We start from the raw sequence: 23,304 nt of genomic DNA, 5'->3' as shown, positions 1-23,304 counted from the left end.
CATTTGCTAGACACTAGAACAATATTTGCTGATACTGAGATATTCTCATTGATGTGCAAGGTCAGGGCTTGGACTGAATGTATGTCATGAAACTTGGCTTTCACAACTACAAGAAAAATAAGATTTTTAAATTAATCTTCTGTATGAACTGCATGTTCTGATCTGTTGCTCCAGAAAGTAGCTGAACCTCTTGTCTAGGGGTGGCAGAGCAGAGAGGGAACACTTTAATATATGTATATACATGTGTGTGTGTATATAGATATGATATATACGTGTATATATCAATACATGTAAAAGTAAATAAAAAAGAAATGAAGGTTGGAGGAAAAAAGTGAATCTTGAAGTTTAGGGGAAAAAAAAGCCGTGTTTAGCTCAGCATGAAAAGACTGTAAGAGTAGTTTCTTATCCCTTTGCCTTCAAAGGACTACTTTTTTTTTTTTTTCTTAATTCTTTTATTTTGCATTCAAATGCCCATGCTAGTCTATGTTGTAGTGTCACTTGACACTACAGGGACGTGCAGATTGTTTTAGGGATCGTTGGTAGAATGAGGACTGGCCACAGGGTTGTAGTTATAATTACAGCTTTATTATTACACAAAAAATTTTAATGATCAGCATAGCTTATTGTTATCTACAATTTCTAGCAGTTAGCATAGCTTACTGTTACACAGAACTTTTACCAATTATCATAGCTTTCAGTTAAACAGAATTTCTAGTAATTAGTGTAACTTTCTTACTATCTAGAGTTTTCAGTTACCTAGACCTGGGCCCCCTGCAGATCAGGTCAAATTCGTAATTATCAGCATGTGATACAATAATTATAATCTAGACTCAAAATTTACCTAAAAGAACATGAGTCATTCAGTCCTTGGAGTTTGGTACCAGGCTACCAAGTGAACTTTGGGTAGTAAGATTTGCTGGTGGGAAACCAGGAAGATTTCCTTGAAAAAAAGAGTTTTATAATATGTTGCCATGGAATTTTGGGAGTTCCTCATGTTAATGACTTCCAGCAGAATATCATGTCCTCTTGGACCAAGCATGACTATAACACATTAGCATTCTGTGGTTTTCCCATACACAAACATCTGAGTTCGCACAAAAGCTGGTATTTTTGTGGTAGCTATTAGTGGTGTTCAGTAAGTGGTGATACGTGAAGTGTTTCTGGATCACTTTACTATATATGCATGTAATATTCTGGTGTGCTTCTTGGATGTTAATTTTGTATTTGAACTATTTGAATGCATCTCTTTTATAGAGATGTTTCATAATGTGTCTTTTGTATTTAGATTATTTTTCTTGTGACAAATCAATGATAAAAATATAAAGATTATTTCCTGAAAAATCTGTTTGTGTCAATGAATCATAGCACCTTCAAATATATTCTGAGTTGTGTGCATGTTCTGAAATAATTCCATTATCTATATGTATTTTTCTCTCTCATGCATTAGGGTAGGGTTTTTTCCATTTTAATTTGTATTGTGTTCTTTAGACTAAGATGCTGGAGATTAGATTTTTTTTTAGTGTTTTAAAGGAACCACTGTCACTTACTAGACTAATCTGAAAAATATCAATATATATTTTTCATCATCTTAGATATTTTTACTTTTTTTTTCCTAACATTTTGTTTCATTTCATAATAAAGTTGTTTTTTCTTTAAAAGAGAAATGGTATAGTAGCAGGGAAAAAACAAAAAAGCTCAGAAAATTTGGAGTTCATATAAGGAGCTTTTCAATTATTTGAATTAGTCTGTCTTTGGAAATGGAGGATTTGATGTCGCTGGGAAATGTCTACACACATCAGGTCTAACTAGTAGAATGGCCAAAGAGTAGCAAAGTTACCTGGTGTAGTGGAAGGAATGGAACCAAGATGTTCAAATGGCATTACAATGGAAAAAATGTGTACCATCAAGTTCAAGTGACTCTTGAAGTGACCTTAATATTAAACTTGGATTCTGTTTCTTCAATGTGAACTGCACACACACAACTTTATCTCAAGATCCAGGGACCTATACAGGACTAAGTAATGATAATTAGTGTTGAGTTTATTTGTTAATAAACAAAATTCTTTATGGAAGTTTTTAGGCAAATGTATTGTTCCTGTGTAGTTATGCATGTATTGTTATTGACTTGTTATCGACAGGACTTTGTATTCTATTAACATCCATTTGAGCCATTCATTTACTGCACTTTCAATAAACTAATCCAAAGTTCTAGACGTTCAAACTGGTATTGCAGTTGTGTATCTCTGTATGATGCAGAATCCAGAAGATTTCCTAGGATTAAAAATATCCTTAATATTTTTAATCCATGCTTACTTGAAACCTTTCACTGTTATCATTAAATTTTCTGAAAGTTCAATGTTTATGATTATGAGAGGATCAATACAAAACTAAGATATAAAATGCAACATTTTTAGGTTTAATAAACAGACTAAATTTATTTTATTTGCAAGAAGTTTCTTATCCATACTTTTTCAAGTATATAATCACAGCTTTTGGCTGCAATGGATCATTATGCATTTGTTTTTTCTTATTAAAGTCCCAGTGCAGTAATAAAGTGTCCCTGTGCAAGCTAAGTAGCTCTTAGTTGCAATCCGTTTAATACGAATACATGATAATACTGCACTATATTTTGCTTTTATCCCTAATATATACTTTTCTAATGAGCAAAGATCCTTGGTCTAAAAAGATACCCTGAACTAAATTCATTCCTCAAATGTGACTGTGATGATTATCTGGGGCATTGATTGCTACAGAAAAAAATGTTTTATTAGTTTCTTCAAGTAAATGCAATCATGCTTCTGCAAGATTTTGTCCCCTAAATCAGGAGCATTGCTTCAGTATTGGGGACATCTGGACCATGCTTTTGATAAAAAAAAGAACTACCATAACAGCTGTAGATTAATGTTAGTATAAAAATTAGGATTTTTCTCTCTTTTTGTAACAAAAAAATAATTGCCAAAAGTAAAGTTCTGAAAATTGTAATTTATTCTAACATTGGCAATATGAAAATCCCCCTTCTCTGTTCATTCAATTTCACCCATTTCCACTGGGGAATATTTGAAGTGATTCACGTTGTAAAGCTTATGGTGAGAGAGCAGCTGAATCCTATCAGAAAACTGACAAGCTGTTTGTCCAGACAGGACGCCTGTCAACCAAAGTTCGTCTAATCACTGACATTCGGGCTGGGGAATGTGATGGGAGGTGATTGATGCATGATCTCTACATTCGCTTCTCATTCCGCCCGGTGAGTCAACAACTTATCAGTGTGAGAAAATAAGCATGTTATAGGGTAAGATGCTGGTCCCACAGATAAGCAGGAAGCATTTGGCTGTCACCTATGGCAAATTTAGTCTTTAGGTAGGTAAGTGAGAAATTCACAGTTGGGAGAATTTGCTACATATTTCAAGGTAGAAACAGACCCTTCTAAGAGAAGAACTTAACCTGATTTTATATTAACAGTTACCTTTATTTTCAGCAATAAAATTCTTAAGGTAATTTAGAACTCCGGATATGTGGGAAATGAGCTATATACTGCTGAATTAGAAAGGTTTTAAAGAAAATTGTCTGAATAGCTATATTAACTGAGTTTGACTCTGGAATTTATATATGAAAAACATTTTATCCAGAGAGTTTGTTAGCAAAGACAGTCATTTTAAAGGACAGGTAGTAAACGAGACTAATGAGAACAACTGTATGGTGAAGCAGCATAGTTTGCAGTTTCTGTGCATTTTGTAAAAAAATATGTGAAGTATAAACACAATGTTTCAGCATCTGAATATATATTTTAAGTAGATCTCTCCCCCCCTAAGATTAGACTAAGTCTATGCAGACTGAGAGGTTGCAAGAAGTCCTTCAAATCTCTTGTAAGGCCAGCCATGATCGCTGAAATTGCCCCCAAGCTCAATTTCTTTTCTTTTCCCCATTTAAAAAGCACCAGTTACTAGAGAAGGTGATGTTCTAGCTTACAAAAGAGACTGGTAAATGGGGGCTTGTCAATAGCTTTAATAATAGATACTTTGATACTAAAGTATGTTGTTCCATACTAGAGAACGTCAACAAATTTAACTCTTCCTTGCCAGCTGTGGATGAGCTAGGAGAGCATCAGATGGCACGCATTGCTACTCCCATGACATATGTCATTTTGGCCCATCCAAATATCTTTAAAATATTCATTATACATAAATACCTGTAAAATAGGTATTATTTTACAGTGATGTAAATGAAATCAAAATAAGAATTATTTAATTGTGCAAAAACATACATTGAATGTTGGTCAGAAGGGCACCCAGAAATATTGGTCTTTAATCTCCTACCTGAACTGTTTGACTGTCCCTGTATTTTATAGAAAATATATCACCCGCATTTAAATACACTTATTCACCATTTTAACAGTTTATGAAATAACATTTTTAAAAATCACTCTTCTTTTTCAGAAGAGAAAAAGAAAAATCTAAAAAAAAAAAAAAAAATCTAAAATTCGTTGTAGTTAATATGTATGAGTCTCTTCTGGTCTTCTTCAACACAGTTGCCCTGCTATGAACGTACAAATTCAGGTTTGGATGACAACAGTTTCCTGGATGACTTCACAAGTGTGAGAATGAAGACAAAGTACTAAGATTACTTGATCATTTTAGCATCACAGACATAGAATAAGCTTGTTGGACTGCCACTCCAGTCTTTTGACCACTGCATGATGTAATTTTAAACCTTCCACCTGGAAATGATAATTTAATTTTAAACCTTCCACCTGGAAATGATAATTTAATTTGGTGACCCTCAGCTCCTGCTTAGAGGAAGAAAGTGAATTCATAATTTTACAGACTTCTTTCAAGATAAAAATTGAAGATAGGTATAAAACTGATGACTTTTGGACCCAATTATCTGTCCTCTAATGGAAAGTGATTCTTCCCATAGGTTCTTGCCATTTTTCTCTATCAGTCTTTGAAATAATATTTAACTTTCTGGTAGCAGAATGTGTGTTGGGCACTTAAAACACTGAAGAAAGGTATGAAAAAAAATGTACATGTACAATGATGCTAAAAACGTATAGGGTTAGTACAGAATGAAGTTTGTTTAGGGATAACTACTGAAGAAAGAAACATCAGAAATACAAATTCTGTAATGACATGTAACACTATTTGAATTAAGTGTTAAGAAAAATGTATGTTGCTAAGAATCAATCCCCGAGAGAATCTCTATATATAATTTTTTTTGCGACCTGTCCAAGCAATTAATTCTGTTTCCTTCTTTCTTTACATTTACTGCAGTCTGTTTCTGAAAATCTGTGCGGAGTAACGTGTAACAGAATATTTTTAATCTTTGGAATAATAATGACAAGGCCTGATTTCTTACAACAGTCCATGAACAAGGATTTGGTAATTCAAAGTGTTACCTATCCTACCTGTTAACTGACAAGGGGAAGAGATTTTTTCTCCTAATTGGAAAAAAAAATTGCTTTGCTTAGTCATTCACTTTCTTAAGTACTGAATGCTCAAATCTGAGCATACTGAGCACAGCTCACACAGAAACTGGTCAAATCTCCATCTCTTGTGAGACAGAATAAATAAACTTCAAGGTGACTTAGAAAGACAGCACTTTGACCTTAGGGCTGTTGCAACATTTTTTGTAGTGCAAGATTCTATTGAAAATAAACTTCCATTGATGTTTTGATTAAGTTTTGATAAACTTATATTGATTTGAGGATTTAAATACCAGTAAAATGCATAACATACTTCTTTCATTTCCTAATAGTTTTGGTACAGTTGAATCTTAGTCCTGCAGTTAGCAAAGCTCCCACTGACTTTTTAGAAAGCACAACCTCCACCAGCACGGACAGTAAGAGTTCCTTGATGATTGCACTGACAATACCCTGACTTTCACCTGCAGTCAAAGGCTAAGTGATGCGGCAACACCAACAGTCCAAGATGCAATTACGTTGTGTTAATCTCTGAGGGACAGAGGACAGGTGGCATAGCATGAAATAAGCTTAAGAAGTGTGGGCCTAGAAGATTCATTACTTGTAAATGATAGTACTGTATCTTCAAGGCAGATGAGAAAAGTAGTCTGAAAAGTTCTCTGGGAAGTGTGTTCCAGTGCTTGACCATGATCTCAATAAAGACCTTTTTCCTAATATCCAATCTGAATTTGCCCAGTGCAGCTTTAAGCCATTCCCTTGTGTCCTACTACCAGACACTAGAGAGAAGAGATCAGCACCTCCCTCTTCTCTCCCCTTCATGAGGAAGTTGTAGACAACAATGAGGTCACCCCTCAGTCTCATTTTCTGTAATCCGAACAAACTTAGTATCCTTATTCACTCCTTATAAGTCTTGCCCTCTACGCCTTTCACCATCTTTGTTGCCCACCTTTGGACATATTCTAACATTTTGATATCCTGCTTATATTGTGGAGCCCAACACTATACATGGTACTCGAGGTGGGGCCGAGTGCTGTGTGCAAAAGCAAAATTGATGAAGACCTTGAAGGAAAAGGCAAAGAAGATGCCCCTCAACATTAAATATGCTCACTCTGTTAACATTTTTGTCATATGAAAGATAAGCATATTTTCAAAAACCTATGTTTTGAAGACAGTTCTTTGAATTTTATTTTGGTGAATACTTGTAATTGTACTACTTCGTATGTTTGCCATTTGTCAATTTTTCTTTCCAGATCTTTTATCTTAAAAAGTATATCAGCTTTACAAGCTTCCTTCTATTTAAGCCAGAAAAGTGACTTACTTTCTCCCAATATTTGCCTTAAAGTAAAACAGTATAAAATGTTTCACTTGAAAACTCAAAAAAGTTTACCTTTCTCCTTTTCAAGTAGAAAAATTCCTTTTTTTTCTTTTTTTTTTTTTCCTTTTACTTTATCTGATTTCCATAATGCATTTTGCATCTCGAATTCCATTTGTTGCCAGCTGGCAGAGACACTGGAAATTCAAAGGCTGTTCTTCATACTTGCGGTAGGATGAATTCTCGAACTAATATTTCCTGCTGTGTTGCTTCTGAACAAACTGTGGGTCAGAAGGTAAAAGGTGTCAATGTCACCTGGCTTGCTTCCTGACATTCTGACAAAGGGTGCCTCTGCTTGCCGATGCCTATTTGGCTAAATCTGAGCGCAGGAGAAGACCTGTCTCTTTGCTGGTGTGAAAGGTTGGAGAAGACCTCATCTCTGCTCACCAGCTGGGGCCTCTGCCTTCCAGGCACTTTGTTCAGCTATCTGGCTCAGGATGTTTCTCATTTTTCGTTTGCTCTAAAAATATTTTTGTAGTACTTGAAATTAGTTTAATTTGTGAAGTTTGAAGTTCACATGTTTTGTAGTTATATAAAGAAGTCCCCTGAGAGACTTCCAAAGCCCTTATTTAGTGTTTGTGTTCCCTGGCAGACACTTCCCTTCAGGCTGTGAGTACTGCTGCCTTGCCAAGGCTGTCTCCCACTTCGTCCCTTTCCTAATGCTTTCCTAAACATGGATAAACAGTAAACTCATATAAGACGGTTCTCTGAGGGCACTAAACTCTTGCCAGTAGCACAGCACATCTTATTCAGAATGCTTACATTTTTGCATAGCAAATGCCGATACATCCGTGTCCAGAGGAACTGAAAACAACGACAGAGGGAACTGGGAAACAGAGTTTTGCCCACATCTGTTTAGTGATTCGCTCATTTTCTCTTCCAGTACTAACTTAGTTACCCCTCTAATGTCTTCACATTGTTTCATGCTGGATAATTTATGTTTAATTGTTTTACATTACAAGATTTATTATACAAAAAGTAGAGATGTGTCATTACTTCCCATTTTATTTTGTTACAAAAGGGAATTTATTACATAGGAACTAGAATGTCATATTGGATATTCAGTCTGGATAAAGAAAGTTTCCCACTAAAATTGTGGTTAGATTTACCTGTCCACGTCATGTAGTTTATGATGCCAGGTTATTCTTAAAAATAAAGAAAAAAAGGAAATTTGAATGTCAATATTTTTAGCAGGAGGGTATTATTTTTTATTATTATTATTATCCATTTCTATTTCAAGATAAGAACAGGACTTATTTAAAACATTGTCTCAAAAAGATCCAAAAGAAATTCAGGTATCTCAAAACAATAAAACAATATTTTAATTGCAAAAAAGGAACTGCTTTTTTGTTTTGATCCAAAAGTTTAAATTAAAAAAAAAAAATTAATTTTAAGAAATAAAAAAAAAATCTAGAGTCCTTTTTTTTTATCTCCACAGATTGGCAATTTCATTTTGTAATTTGCAGCTTTAAGTTCAGATATTCTATGTACCTTTAAAGTGATGATTTTCTAAGGAAATTTTTTCTGGTGGTAATAGCAAAGTGCATGTATGGATATAGCAGCATTAATAAAATGTGCTTACTCTTTGTAACATTTAAATGATGGCAAAAGAGGATTTTTTTCTGCATTAAAAATACTGCATATCCTTGTAATGCTTTCCAGCACAGCAAACCTATGATCAGGCTGGAGTCAGTTGGATTTCCTATTTGAAGTATTTAAACGGTTGATGGCAGAGCATAAATTGTTGGAATATTCGGTACTAAAAAAAATTTATTTTCTGTCTGTATGGGTAAAAAATTTGACCCTCCAATCACTGTCAATAAACTTTAAATTTAATTTAGAATCAGTGTAGAGGTCTGCCTGAGTTAACCTGAAACCTGAAGGCTTTTCTTTGTCTTTCACCTTCAGTTTATATTTTTTGGAGCTTTTTTGTTCTTCAGTCTTTTTACCTACCTACTTCCTTGACGATTTCAATTAATGCCTTTCGAAAAGCATTTCTGCAGTGTGTTACATCACAGTGCTATACTGTTTGTACACACCATGTAATACATAACATTCCTGAGAGTCACTTGTTAACTCTGTTTCACAGGTCAAGAAATTTCTTAAGTATAACTTTATTTTATGATTAAAAACTTTCCAGTCATACTACTGATGCATAACATTTCTATAATTAATGCAATGCTCCTAACTAGGTCTAATTAGTATATTTCCAAAATAATTTGTTGCATAAGCCAAAAATTGTAATATTTAGCAGCAAGGTCAGATCTTTTTTCTTATGGTGTATTTTTCAACATCAAAAGAAACAATATTAAAAGTCATAATATGTATTTTTGCTCAAAGTTGAAAAAGACCAACCTTTCTTTTTTCTTTGATAAACATTTAAAGTCAAAATTACAACAAAAAATATGATTTTCTATTTCTTTTAGCAATCTAGATGTTGTTTGACTATTCTGGAAGGATGAATCTGTGACTACAGCAGAACCTAAACTGTGAAATTCACTCTGTTAAGACTGGAATGACTAAAGACCTTCTTTCTCAAGGCTAAAAGCAAAGCTGATTTTTCAGTGTGGCAGTCCTCCTTCAGTAAGTAATTCCCAGAAATGTACATTAGCATTCTAGCACCTTACCCTCTCTCCCAATGAGCTAATCAAGCTCACTCTCTCAGCAGGCTGGGAAAAAGAAAAGTGTATACTTGCAGATAATAGGAATGCGCTTGGAGTGATGGTGCTGTATGCATAACCAAGCACCAAGTATTTGCCAGGAAGCCCTTGACTATAAATTGTTCGTTGGGATTGTCTGGAAGACTTTTTGTGATTTATTGGTGTAAAACACATTTGTAGCTGTCTGACCTCATGGACACTTCAATACCTGGAGCACAGACAATGTCAGTATTGTCAGACTAAACATGGAGAAGTACTTAACCAGAGAAGTTAGGGTCTAGATGACAGGCAATGGCAGGGAGGAGGGAGAAAAGATTAGGTCTCAGATTTGGCAGTAATGGTTACATTCTACTATTCATTAGTTCTGATAGACTGAGAAAGATTTATTTCTCTTAGATAAGAGGCTTGAAATATTTTGTTTCCTGGTCTAACACCTAATTTTAATGTGTTATTCGTGTTCCATGTATCAACACAATGAGGAAAGACTATTGAAAACAAAATCTGTTTCTTGCCCCTCTGAATCCAAGCGTATATAGAATCTCTAGCCTTTCCTCCTGTATCTGGGAAGGATTTTACATTGATAATTGCTCCAGCATGGCGTCCCTCCCACAGGAGACAGTCTTCCACGAACATCTCCAGTGTGGGTCCTTCCCATGGGATTCAGTTCTTCAAGAACGGTTCCAGCAAGGGTCCTTTCCGTAGGGTGCAGTCCTTCAGGAACTGCCTAAGTACTGTAGCACACAGCTCGAGAGCCATAAACTTCTGTCCTCATTCTCTACCTTCTTGGAGGATCATGGTGTTTTTTGGAACATCCACCAAGTGTTTGTGTAATGGATTTTGATCGTGCAGGTGTTAACATATTTGCACATACAGCTCTATGTTTAGTATCTGGCTGGTTCAGAAAAGGTCTTAGTTCTACTAAAAAAACCAAACCAAAACAAATCAAAAACCCCAAAACAAACCACAGGGATTAGTTCTCCAGCTCAATTACTAACAGATTATTTAGGAAACTGAGTGGACCTTGAGGAAAGCAAGAGGAGTTGGTAGCTGAGCAAACACTTTTTTACATCTGCTATGTAGTGTGAGCCAGCAGAGAGGATTAGGCACCAGCAAAGAAATCCTTGTGTCATTTGAAGAGACCAAATGAACATTCCACTTCTCAATACTCTACAAATGAAGGAGTCACTCCAGTGGTTATTAAAGTAGCTATTTAAAGGAGAGTTCCTCTTGTTTACTATGAAATTTGAAGGTTTCAGAGTTCTTACTGGTGGGTATTATAATTTGAATAGTTTACATTATCAATGCTTCTTATCTCACTCACATGAAAATATCATGCTAGTAGTAAACTTCTTTCAGGACATAACAGTATTTTGGTAGGGCAGGATTTAGGTAGGGCAGGGATCTCCTTCCTGCTCTACTCTGGTCACAGTATTTCAGCGCAGCGAACACAGGGCCCTACAGCAATGGCACGGAGCTTACAGCAGGATGTGTTGCAGACAGGAAAGTAGAACATATCAGCATTTAGTAATTTGGTGGTATGGCTGCTTGGAGTTTTGATATTACACATCAGTAGTATATAAGTAGCCACTGCTCTGCAGACTGTACCATGGTGGGAACATCTCCTCCTCTTAGGTAAGAAAGATAAGGTTTTTCAGTGCTTGACAGGAAGGGAGGGAACATGAAGACAAAACTGGTTCACTGCTACATTTTAGTCTTCCAGATACTACCTAACAAAAGAAATTTGTTGGTTTTGCCTTGTTCACATTGCTGATGTCCTCATGCCTCTTAGTTGTGATTGTGAGGTGCTCTGCTGTGGACTCTTGTGAGAGGAGGTGCACGACAGGAAACCTGCTGGTTCTTGTCTTGGGAGAGCAGTTTACATCGCTTCCTTTGACAAACACTTTCATGCTTATCCAAAACTTTTCTGCCCCTGCAACTTCTAACATACTAATGTTTTTAATTGCATAAAAAATGCCACTAAAATAACAACAAAAAAAGCTCTGTATTGCTAATCAACATCATATACTGGAAAAAGAGAACATAGCCAAAATGCAGGGCCAGCTTCCCTGATAATCACTTCTTCTGAGAAATGAGACGGAATGGGTTTTTTTTTGTTTGTTTGTATGTTGTGGGTGTTTGGGTTTTTTTTTGTTGTTTTTTTTTTTTTTGCAAACACTATATGATCAGCAAAAGAGAACCTGCTTTATCTTTTTAAAAAAAATAGTATTTCAAAACAGCACAACCACCTACCAAGTTTTCACTATACAAAACAATTCCTATATTCCATAACTCTTTTTTCTATTTTTCTCATGAGAGTAGGCTATAAAACTGAAATACTGTCTGTTTACAATCTCCTAATATTAAAATGTTTGAAGAGAAAATGTGATAGTACTGGATATTTTTCTGTAAGAAACACAAGCTTTCCTGCTGTGTTATATAGGAGATTTTTTGATTTGTTGGTTTTATCTGTCTTTTCTAACCTTGGGATAAATTTCCCTTCAATATTGTGAGTATGTCAAAGCTAATGGAAATAAATTCACAGTCAATTAGCAAGCATATTTTTTGAAAATATATGTATATATTTTTAATTGAAAAGATTGCTCGTTTTTCTTAGCTTTTTCAAATATATTCTCTTTTGGCAAGTTTTTCAAATTTTGCAAAAAAAAAAATTACTTAGAAAAAGTATGCCTAAATATGCTTTAAAAATGTTAAGGTTTTTCAGTAGCAGACTTGCAGTAATTGACTCATTTTTATTCACTGCAAATACAAGGTATGTATAATGTTAGCTGAGTGGCATAGCTGTTTCAGCAAGCACTTTTTAACTGAAGAGTACTATTTTGTTAATCTGTGGAAATTAGGTCACATGTGATTGTGTAAATGTATCTTGCTGTTTATTCATAAAACAAGATTTTTCTTTTTTTGATGAGTGTCAAATATAGTTCAGCTTGCTGCCAGATGTTTATGAAAAGAGGGCAGAAATGACTTCACGTAAACATTTGTGGTTCTGCAATATCAATAGCTCCTCAGTTCCAAGATCAAGATTCCTGTATGATCTCACCCTTACATGATTAGCTTCTAATGACCTCAGTATAAAAAAAAAAGACGGATCTCAAATGTCAAACCATTAAGCAACATACTGTTACTGAGGAGTAGTTGCACTTAGGCCATGTTTGAAATGTAACATTCCTCATCTCAGCAACACTTTTCACTCCACTGAGAAAGATGTATGGAGTCCAATTCATACATATGGAAAAAATAATTTTTGTCTTGTCATGGCAAAAGCAGTTTACTGGTCAATTGTCTTTAACAAACTTTGCAGAATCTTACACTGGGTTGTAACTCCCTTCAAAACAGTGTCATGCAAGACACTGGAAAAAGACAGCTAGTAAAAGCAAATATTTATCAATTCAAAAAAACAAAAGCAGAATTCATAACTATGCATGTCTATATACACACTGTCTAAACCGGAGCATGAATGTCATGTTAAAAGACTGTGAAGTGGATATGCTCCCAAGGCAGGAAGCAAATTTCAGAGAAAATGCTGAAGGTGAAATCCTGTCAGAATTTGCCCTAACTTAAACAGATCAGCATTTACATTCATCATGTGCTCAGATTGTACTTTGAAATACTTTTCATATATTATTGTTAATGTTTCAGTTAGGAAGGATTTCAGTCACAGTGCCTGACATTTTTCCTGGTCAAACCAAAATGACCTCTGTAATTGGTTTAGTCTTTTATATTACATTAACTACATTTTTCCTGGTCATTTGTGACAGAGTGAAAAATACCTTCTCACTTCTTGTCTTTCTTCTAGTGCTTCAAGAGAATAAAATACAAAGCAAGATAACAATACCTACTTTTTGACAAAATGTACATTAGGAAGGGAAGAAGTTACAAAAAATGCAAAACTGGTGGAAGCCAATAGTCAGTCAGTCTCTGTGTTATGTTGAGGTTAGATTACTGCATGCTCCAATATGCAATTTTTCTTTACTCATAAGTAGTATATAGGCCCTCAAATTTTACAGACAGAGAAAATGCCCATTTAGCTTCATGAAATCTCTTTCCTGGTTCTGAGATATTTGCTTTCATATACGCACTAATTTTAAAGAACTAAATTAGTTCATTTACTTCTTAAAATTTCTAATATCTGCAGTGAGATTTTAGGCAGTAACTATGACATGGTTTACTGAAGACAGTTAACCTTTTGTAAGTCATGCAAATTAGCTTACTGACGTTGAATTTGTACATCCCATAGCTCATTTGCTCAAGAGCTGATCTTGTTCCCAGTGCATAAGAACAGGAGGACGGAAGAGGAGGAACAAATGACCTGTCAGTTCAGTGATGCAATTTCAAGGTGTAATCTCGTGTATTTGTTGCTGCATCTAGAATAAATGTATGATATGAATACACTTGGACCTTGTTTTTTTTTATAAAAGGAAAATAGATTTTCACTAAACCACACACTTCTGACTGATTTAAGAAACTGTTGTCAGATCTTGTAGAACTAGTCCTTCTAGCACCACATTGAGCTGTAAGTGTAGCTAGAGTCCTGCTCTCCAGCTGTGGTGCTTTCACTGGTGCTGTAATCTTAATTTGTCAGGGTTACCTATCAGTTGCCTTTGACAAGCATACAGTTCATTTGCATAATTAAAATCAGTCAGAGGAGTAACATTTCAAAATAATGTGTTTTCCCTTTCATATCCGTATAAATTAGGCTTAATGCAACTAAGGTCAATATAGTTGTAGTTGCAATAGGATTGATCTCCGTGAAACCAAGGTCAGGTCCTTATTTTGGTTTTTCTGCTGGATGATAAAGAATAGATCCTTCATCTCTGGATTTGATTTAGTTGATAAGTAATATAAAATCGACCTTAACTTATATATTTTATCTTCAGATTTAGCTGAAGAATGGTGAAGTGATTCATAAAATATTTGTTTTAATCATAATTATTAAAATACCTAAGGTAAATTTTTATAGGGTTTTATACTAGGAAGAGGTCTGGTGCATTTCTTTCTTCTCCAAAGGAGAAAGCCTGAAAATCACTTATCTAAGAAATCTATCATATTACTTTTTATGTCAGAAATTCTAAATACTTTCTCCACTGAAAAAAGCAACCCAGCTCTCTCCAATATTATATGCTATACATCCATAAGCAACGATTTTAAAACAGAAAGCCCCTCTAAATTCCTGTCAAGTGCATTTGGTGTTTCATGTAATTAGGGCCTAACATTTATTCAGGATCTCTTTTCAGTACTGAGGTTTTAGGAAATAAAGTATGAACTACTCAGCCATTTTTGCTCATTTGGATTTGTTCAGTGATTATTCTGTCAGTCTTTTCATTTATTGGAGGCTGATTCTTCCTTTTATTCTTGAAGTACATTAGGGCTGATCTAGCTAAAATCAAATACTAAAGAATCAAACTCTGTGACTGAGCTTTATTCTTTATTATAATTAAGGAAGTCTATATTTGTGTGTCTACTTCAGTTTTACAAAATATAATTTTTATTTTATTGGAAAGATTCTTAGTAAGTTTTGTCCATTTAACATGCATTAATGACCTCTATACTGGTTATTACACTGAAAAATCTGTGTCCATAGTGTACACTTCTGCACAGGAAAGAGATCCCAGCCTTTTTCTAACTGACTTATCTGGCCAATTTGATGGTGCATGTTACTTTAATAATTGCAAGACATTAAGTAATACTTTGGGGAGTCAAAAACCATTGTAAATTATTTAACATGGGTTATTATTGGGACATCAATTAAAGTTAATCCAACAAGCTGAAAAGCAATTTAAAAATGGTTTAATTGACACTCACCCTGCAGTGTCATAGTTTTTCAGTTTTGACTAACTATCCATTTATTACTCAACGAAGTGTAGAAGACGCTTAGTAATTCAAAATGTAATTGGTTTTCATAGAGAACAAAGGAGGAGGAAGAATTGGGGAAGGGTTGGCATACACATGCTAATGTGTTGTCCTCTGTGTATACAGATGCACAGCTTAGTATGGCTTGATGCCAGAAAGCTCACAGACCTTGCATTAGTATGTTAATAAATATTTATGTTTTCATATATTACACTATATCCCAAGGTAAATATGGTTTATTCTGTTTCACTAGAGATGCACTCTTTCTGCTGAAAAGATCAAAAAATAAAAAGTTTAAAAAGCTGTGCCTAAAAATTTAAGAACAATGTATTTCCAAACAGGTGGAACTGTTTGGACTCCACGTTTTTCCTCCATTTTTTTCTAAATTGCTTGTACAACTAATAATCTTGCACCAGCTACTAAAGTTCTTCAAACTATGGGCTATTCTGGGATTTTCTTTCATGTTTTCATTAAAATTTGAAGATAATGAAGCTTTTTTGAAGACAAAATTATATAAAAAGAAAAACAAGTTTTTTTTTTTTATCCCAGTAATCTCTTGTATACAAACATTTTTAATGCCTGGAATATTACATGTACTCAGCATGCACATTTTCAGTCCTTTAGGATAAAGAAGTCAGTGGAATGACTCCTGAGCATAAAGTTAAACATGTGCTTGAAGATTTAAAGTCTTTCAACCCATCAGAATGATTTTCCTCAAGAAGCATCTAGTCCACATATGTTGGGGCCTTTTTTATGGCCCAGTTCAGGACATTAGAGGACAGGTAATGTTTTTGGTTTACCACTGTAATAATCCAAAAGACTGTTAATTGTGAACATCTCTATCTATAGTTTAACAAGTTAGAGCTTCATCTCTGATCAAGCTCTGACAAAAATTGGTTCTGCAGTTGCAGTGTGAATTTTGTTTCTGGACTTCAACTTCTTACTCTAACGAAATTAGGAAGAGTTTGTTATTCATTTCTTGTTTAATGAGGACCAGTATAATCAGCTGAATCAGACAAAAATAAATATAGAATCACAGAATCATTTAGGTTGGAAAAGACCCCTAAAATCATCAAGTCCCACCATTAACCTAGCACTGCCAAGTCCACCACTAAACCATGTCTTTAAGCGCCTCATCTACACATCTTTTAAATACCTCCAGGGATGGTGACTCAACCACTTCCCTGGGCAGCCCTTTCCAAGGCTTGACAACCCTTTCAGTGAAGAAATTTTTCCTAATATCCAATCTAAACCTCCCTTGGCGCAACTTGAGGCCATTTCCTCTTGTCCTATCTCTTGTTACTTGGGAGAAGAGACCGACATCCACCTCACTACAATCTCCTTTCAGGTAGTTGTAGAGAGCGATAAGGTCTCTCCTCAGCCTCCTTTTCTCCAGGTTAAACAATCCGAGTTCCCTCAGCCGCTCCTCATAAGACTTGTGCTCCAGGCCCTTCACCAGCTTCGTTGCCCTTCTTTGGATATGCTCCAGCACCTCAATGTCCTTCTTGTAGTGAAGGGCCCAAAACTGAACACAGTATTTGAGATGCTGCCTCACCAGTGCCAGGTAGAGGGGGACAATCGCTTCCCTACTCCTGCTGGCCACACTATTTCTAATACAAGCCAGGATGCTATTGGCCTTCTTGGCCACCTGGGCACGCTGCTGGCTTATATTCAGCCAGCTGTTGACCAACACCCCCAGGTCCCTTTCTGCCAGGCAGCTTTCCAACCACTCTTCCCCAAGCCTGTAGCATTGCATGGGGTTCTTATGACCCAAGTGCAGGACCCGACACTTGGCCTTGTTGAATCGCCTACAACTGGCCTTGGCCCATTGATCCAGCCTGTCCAGATCCCTCTGTAGAACCTTCCTACCCTCAAGCAGATCAACTCTCCCGCCCAGCTTGGTGTCATCTGCAGACTTACTGAGGGAGCACTCTATCCCCTCATCCAGATCATTGATAAAGATATTAACCAAATATGTTTGGTTTTCTTATATAACACCTGGTCAAAAATTTCTCTTAAAATATCTACTTTTAAGAATGGATATTGGTAGTCTTAAAGAGTTAAGTTCTAGGAACATTATTCTTCCCCTTATTTTCTTTAAATGACTGGTTTTAATGTTTATTCCTGCTTTACTGCCTGTTTATCTTACAAGCATACCCACAGGTTGAAGTGGATGCCTACAAATGACATTGCTATTCTTAATTCAAAATTATGTTTTCAGGTTATAAAGAATAAGCAATTTAGTGTGAATATCAGATAGAACCTTTGTTTACCAGGTGCATTTCCTTCATTGGCAGGCTCGTTCCTCTTAAAATTCTTTGAGCAGAATGTGTCCAGATGTTTCTTTGTGAAATTAAAATACACTACTTCAGTCCACAGACAGACATATTGTCATTTGCTGAGGAGCAGAGCTTTGTTTTTGTACTTCTGTACTTTGTACTATGTCCAAATGGCATAGAGAGAAGAAAATGAGAAATTTCATGGCTAGGAGGGGTAGGTTTCAGGATTATCGTTTTTCTTTTTAAATGTGTGTGAGAACTAGAAAGAGATTTTCATAGAACCTGAGGCAGCAGTGAAAGTGACCCAAAAAACGGAGGACACAAAATGGGTTATGGGATGCCAAAACTCCTGGATGTACATTGTTCTTGAGTGGTTACCTGACATGACTTATTTATGAATGAAATATTGACAAGTAGAGTTCATGGAGAAATAGATCTGAGAACTAAAAATGCACCAAGGAGAGATGATGGAAGTCAGAAAAGCTTTCTAAGATGATAGGAAGATGAGTTATTTGTCCAATCTCTGCTCTTAAAATTTACTGAGAAAGAGAGGCTAGAGGGCAAACTCTTAAGAAAGGGTGATACACCAAAGAATGTGATCACACAAATAAGTCAGGAGGAGAAAAGAGGCAAATCAAGGGGAAAAAAGGTTACAAAAGAAGAAGAAAGAGAGACTTCTCTGAAGAGTGTGTAGGCAAAATTGTCAGTCAGAAAGTGAAGTGCTAAGGAACAAGGATAAATTAGCTAGACCCATGGGAAGATGATGACAGTATCAGCAGACTGTGAAAGAAGAGGGGAAGATAACCAGGGGGTTTCCAAAAAGTCAGTTAAGATTCTTCTCAGACCCGAGAAGATTTGAGGGACTTACATCAACCATGAGAGACACAGCTGTAATAGAGGACTTCTCTGTTAAGAATAATCACTAAGGTTTTACCTGGAAGTCTGAGAAGCACAAAGTGTTGCCCACTGAGATAAGCCACACAAAATATAGAATTCAGGTTGATAATATATATGCTAAATGGGATTACTCATGTAGGTTATAAAACTTGTTCTAAAGTAATGGAAGGGTAGTCATGAACAGAGCACAAGGTATTACACAGAAGGGACTGAAATACTAGTACAATGAATAGGATAACAGCATATATTGATGAAATAAATGACTCAAAATCAAAACAAAACAAAACAAAGTATAATAAACCAAGCTTGATACAGGTCAAATTATTCTGAGGATGTTGTGGTTTAAGTTGCCCACTTGGCAACTAAGTAGCACACAACCACTTGCTCACCCTCCCTACCCCCAGTGGGATGGGGGAGAGAATCGGGGGGAAAAAAAAAGTAAAACCCATGGGTTGAGATAAAGACAGTTTAATAGGACAGCAAAGGAAGAGATAATAATAATAATAATAATGATAAAAGAATATGCAGAACAAGTGAGGCACAATGCAATTGCTCACCACCTGTTGACCGATGCCCAGCCCATCCCCAAGCAGCGATCGCTGCTCCCCAGCCAGCTCGCCCAGTCTATATACTAAGCATGATGTCATATGGTATGGAATACTCCTTTGGTCAGTTTGGGTCAGCTGTCCTGGCTGTGCCCCCTCCCAACTTCTTGTGCACCTGGCAGAGCATGAGAAAGCTGAAAAGTCCTTGACTATCGGGTACTTAGCAACTACTAAAAACATTAGTGTGTTATCAATGTTCTTCTCATACTAATCCAAAACACAGCACTATACTAGCTACTAGGAAGAAAATTAACTCTATCCCAGCCAAAACCAGGACAGAGGAAAAAGTTAAAAATGTTACAGCCAAATTATATAAAGATTCTATTAAAAGGTTTCAGACTCCGATCAGGGTATGAACAGAGATACTTTGATATTATCTGGCTTTTCTAGGAAATAAAAATGAGACAAAAGTGACTAATGGAAAAATCATAATTCTCTTGAATGTGAAACTTACAGATTTTTTTCTGTAAAAGGGATTGCTTTTTTAGACTTTGTTTTGGTAGGCATATTGTAGAAAAACAACAAAAAAAAAAGAGTTTTAGAAAATTATGGGAGGATCATGACGTCTTTGAGTTTAAATTAGATATAGGGACAGAAAAAAATAGACCTACCATTGTGCCTGCACAATACAAAAACCATCTCCAATTTACAAATTCTATATTCTCTATTTGATGATGATCTCATGGTGTCAAAGAAGATAATCTATAAAGAGGATAAAAATTATCAAAATTATTTCTTCTTCTTTAGCTAAAAGGATGATGTTTTCCCCTAACAATTAAATATAGGGAACCATTCAAAGCTTGAGAATGAACTCTTCTCTGGAAAAAAGATATATACAATAATTCAAAAGAAATATTTATATCAAGTGCTTCTTGAAACATAGCATGCCCCCCTAAGTAATCCAGATATATTAAATTATGATGCTCTGTTAACAATATTAAGTGAAATGAGGAACATGGCTGAAACTGTTATGAGCTGATATTTTAGTTTGTAGTCATATTAAGTTTATGGGATCAACATTTAGGAAAACAGAACAAGACTGAAAGGAAAGACTGCACAAGACATTTCTAGTTCATCCCAGCACAGGGACTTATGTGTATCATAAGGCCACCCAGATAAAAATCTATAGAGAGAGAGAAAGAGAAAGAGTGAGAGAGAGATTGAAAGAGATTAAGAGATTAAGAAAGAAAGAAAGAAAGAAGAGAGAGCAGGAAGGAGAGGAAGGAAATAAAAAAAAAAAAGAGGAGGAAAGAAAAGAGGAAAGAGAAAATGAAAGGAGAGGAAGAGGAAAAGAAAGGTACTCAGAAGAGGAAAACAGCTTTAATATGGGTACAACTGTATTCTACTAATCACTGAATTATGCTCTGTTTTTCTTCTTCTGACACATTCCTGTCAACCTGTCCAGGTGGAAAGTGTCTTCTCCATAAATCCCTTAACCGCTGCCTGAGATGTTTAACACGTTACTCTGGAAATTCAAAAAAATCAGAAATTCAAGCCCTGGCTTAAAATGAAATAATGATTTCTGTGCTTTCAAAGAAAGAGTGACTGTATTTACCTAAGGAGAGGATTCAGATTAGTGAATGACAGCTTCCCTTGCAGTAGTTTTCAGTCAGGAGTCTGCAGGACACAAGAGCTAAGCAGCAAAATACTTGCCATGCTCATTGTTTGCATCCAGCTCTGAGGCTTTTATATTTCATTATAAACCCTCCATACAGGTCCTCCTCACAAGGAGTGAATGTGAGACCTTCTTTTTTTCCTCTTGTTGACCAGTGTATTGGGTTTGCGTGGCAAGGTTTGGTAGCAAGGAGGGCTACAGGGGTGGCTTCTGGAGGAAGCTGCTAGAAGCTTCCCCCATGTCTGATAGAGCCAATGCCAACCAGCTCCAAGATGGACCCGCCGCTGGCCAAGGCCAAGCCCATCAGCAACAGTGGTAGCACTTCTGTGATAACATATTTAAGAAGGGGGAAAAAAACCTGTGCAACAGCAGCAGAAAAGAGGAGTGACAATATGTGAGAGAAACAGCCCTGCAGACACCAAGGTCAATGAAGAAGGAGGGGAAGGAGGTGTTCCAGGTGCCAGAGCAAACATTCCCCTGCAGCCCCTATTGAAGACCATTCGATGACCAGTGAGACAGACTGTCCCCCTGCAGCCCATGGAGGTTAACAGTGGAGCAGATATCCACCTGCAGCCCGTAGAGGACCCCACGCCAGAGCAGGTGGATGCCTGAAGGAGGTTGTAACCCTGTGGGAAGCCCCTGCTGGAGCAGGCTCCTGGCAGAACCTGTGGATCCGTGGAGAGAGGAGTCCACGCTGGAGCAGGTTTGCTGGCAGGACTTGTGCCCGCGTGGGGGACCCACGCTGGAGCAGTCTGTTCCTGAAGGAGTGCACCCCATGGAAGGGACCCAGGCTGGAGCAGTGTGTGAAGAACTGCAGCCTGCGGGAAGGACTCACGTTGGACAAGTTCTTGGAGGACTGTCTCCCGTGGGAGGGATCCCACGCTGGAGCAGGGGAAGAGTGTGAGGAGGAAGAAACGGCAGAGACAACATGTGATGAACTGGCCACAACACCCATTCCCCGTTGCGGGGGAGGAGGTAGAGAAATCGGGAGTGAAGCTGAGCTCAGGAAGAAGGGAGGGGTGAGGGGAAGATATTTTAAGATTTGGTTTTATTTCTCATTACCTTACTCTGATTTAGTTGGCAATAAATTAAATTAATTTCCCCAAATCGAGTCTGTTTTGCCCGTGACAGTAGTTGGTGAGTGATCTCTCCCTGTCCTTATCTCGACCCATGAGCCTTTCATTGTATTTTCTCTCTCCTGTCCAGCTGAGGAGGGGAGTGATAGAGCGGCTTTGGTGGGCACCTGGCATGCAGCCAAGGTCAACCCACCACAACCAGAAAGAATAGCTGTATGGCATGGAACTATTGCTCTACTGTCTGAGATCTGAATAAAGTTTGAATAATTGGACAAGATGACTCTCTCTACTGCTTGACAATTGAGTAAAAAAAAAGCATTCCTTTGTTTCATGTGTTGGCTTTTAACATAGATTATAATTTTAATACAAATGATCTGTTTGGTGTATATAGATGTTTATCAATTCATCTAAAAAACTGGCCCCTTTATGTTAGAGCGATAACAAGGTTTCCTTCTGTCAGTTAGATTCTGGCAGAAATTCTATATATTGGACTTGAATGATACACAGTATTCTACACACAGATATTTCTACTTTCAGACTCTGAAATGAAAAGCATATGTATTTGTGTGTGTGGTGTCTGTGTGTATAACTAATAAATCTATAGAGTTCTTTGAGTATTTAAAAAGGAATGAGTATCCTTAGGTCAGATACTTTCAGCAACTTTAATCTGTTCAGGTTTAAAAAAAAATCCTGAAGTATTAATTCTTTATATATGTTGTAACATATAAAAATGGTCTATGCTTAGGTTTTTTTTCACTATAATGCATTTTTTTATTTTCTTGTTCATGCTAAAGGTCATGCTGCACAATACTATTGCTTTTAATCGTTCTGAATGGGCCATGTAGGATGTTTGCTAACCCACATGATCCGTTTTCCTTCTCGGTTTAAGTGCAACAGCTTAGTTAAGCAATCTCTCCTTTCGGCTACATATTTTCTTACAAATTCTGTGAACTATAAGATCCAACATTTCAGCAGTATCATCCTAATGTTTGATTTTAAGGTTTTGCTATTCATGTTGTGGAGATTTGGGGGTGGGGAGGGGAGGGCAAAGACTTTGCCTTTCATGTTTCCTTCTTTCTCACTGTTACACATTTTAATGACATCAGATTTTATATTAGTTAGAAGTAAGGATTATCTTTACTGTGAATGGCTTTTGTGCCCTTTTATTTGATTGGTTCGTACAGAAATCACAAAGAGGCTGCAGTGAATCACTCTGACTCATTACCTTCAAGTAATAGGTTAGACTTTTTGCAATTTCATCTGGCTGCAAATGTGATTTGAAACTTTTTTATGTTATCTTCTAAACATGAATTGACAAGAGTTTAAGATCAGAATAAAAATCCTTTTTTTTTGATGTGGTTAATACTGTCTTCAATAAAATTAAGATTGTGGGTTTCAGGGTTTGATGGTTTTTGGTTTTTTTAATTTGATGGGAAGATGATACTAGAAAGAAATACTATCATTAAAATAAAGAAAGAAAGCATGAAACTGAGACTTCTCTGCTCTATATTTACTG

This window comes from Calonectris borealis, chromosome 2, assembly GCF_964195595.1.
Source record: "Calonectris borealis chromosome 2, bCalBor7.hap1.2, whole genome shotgun sequence".
Lineage (NCBI taxonomy): Eukaryota > Metazoa > Chordata > Aves > Procellariiformes > Procellariidae > Calonectris > Calonectris borealis.
This window is presented reverse-complemented; position numbering follows the sequence as displayed.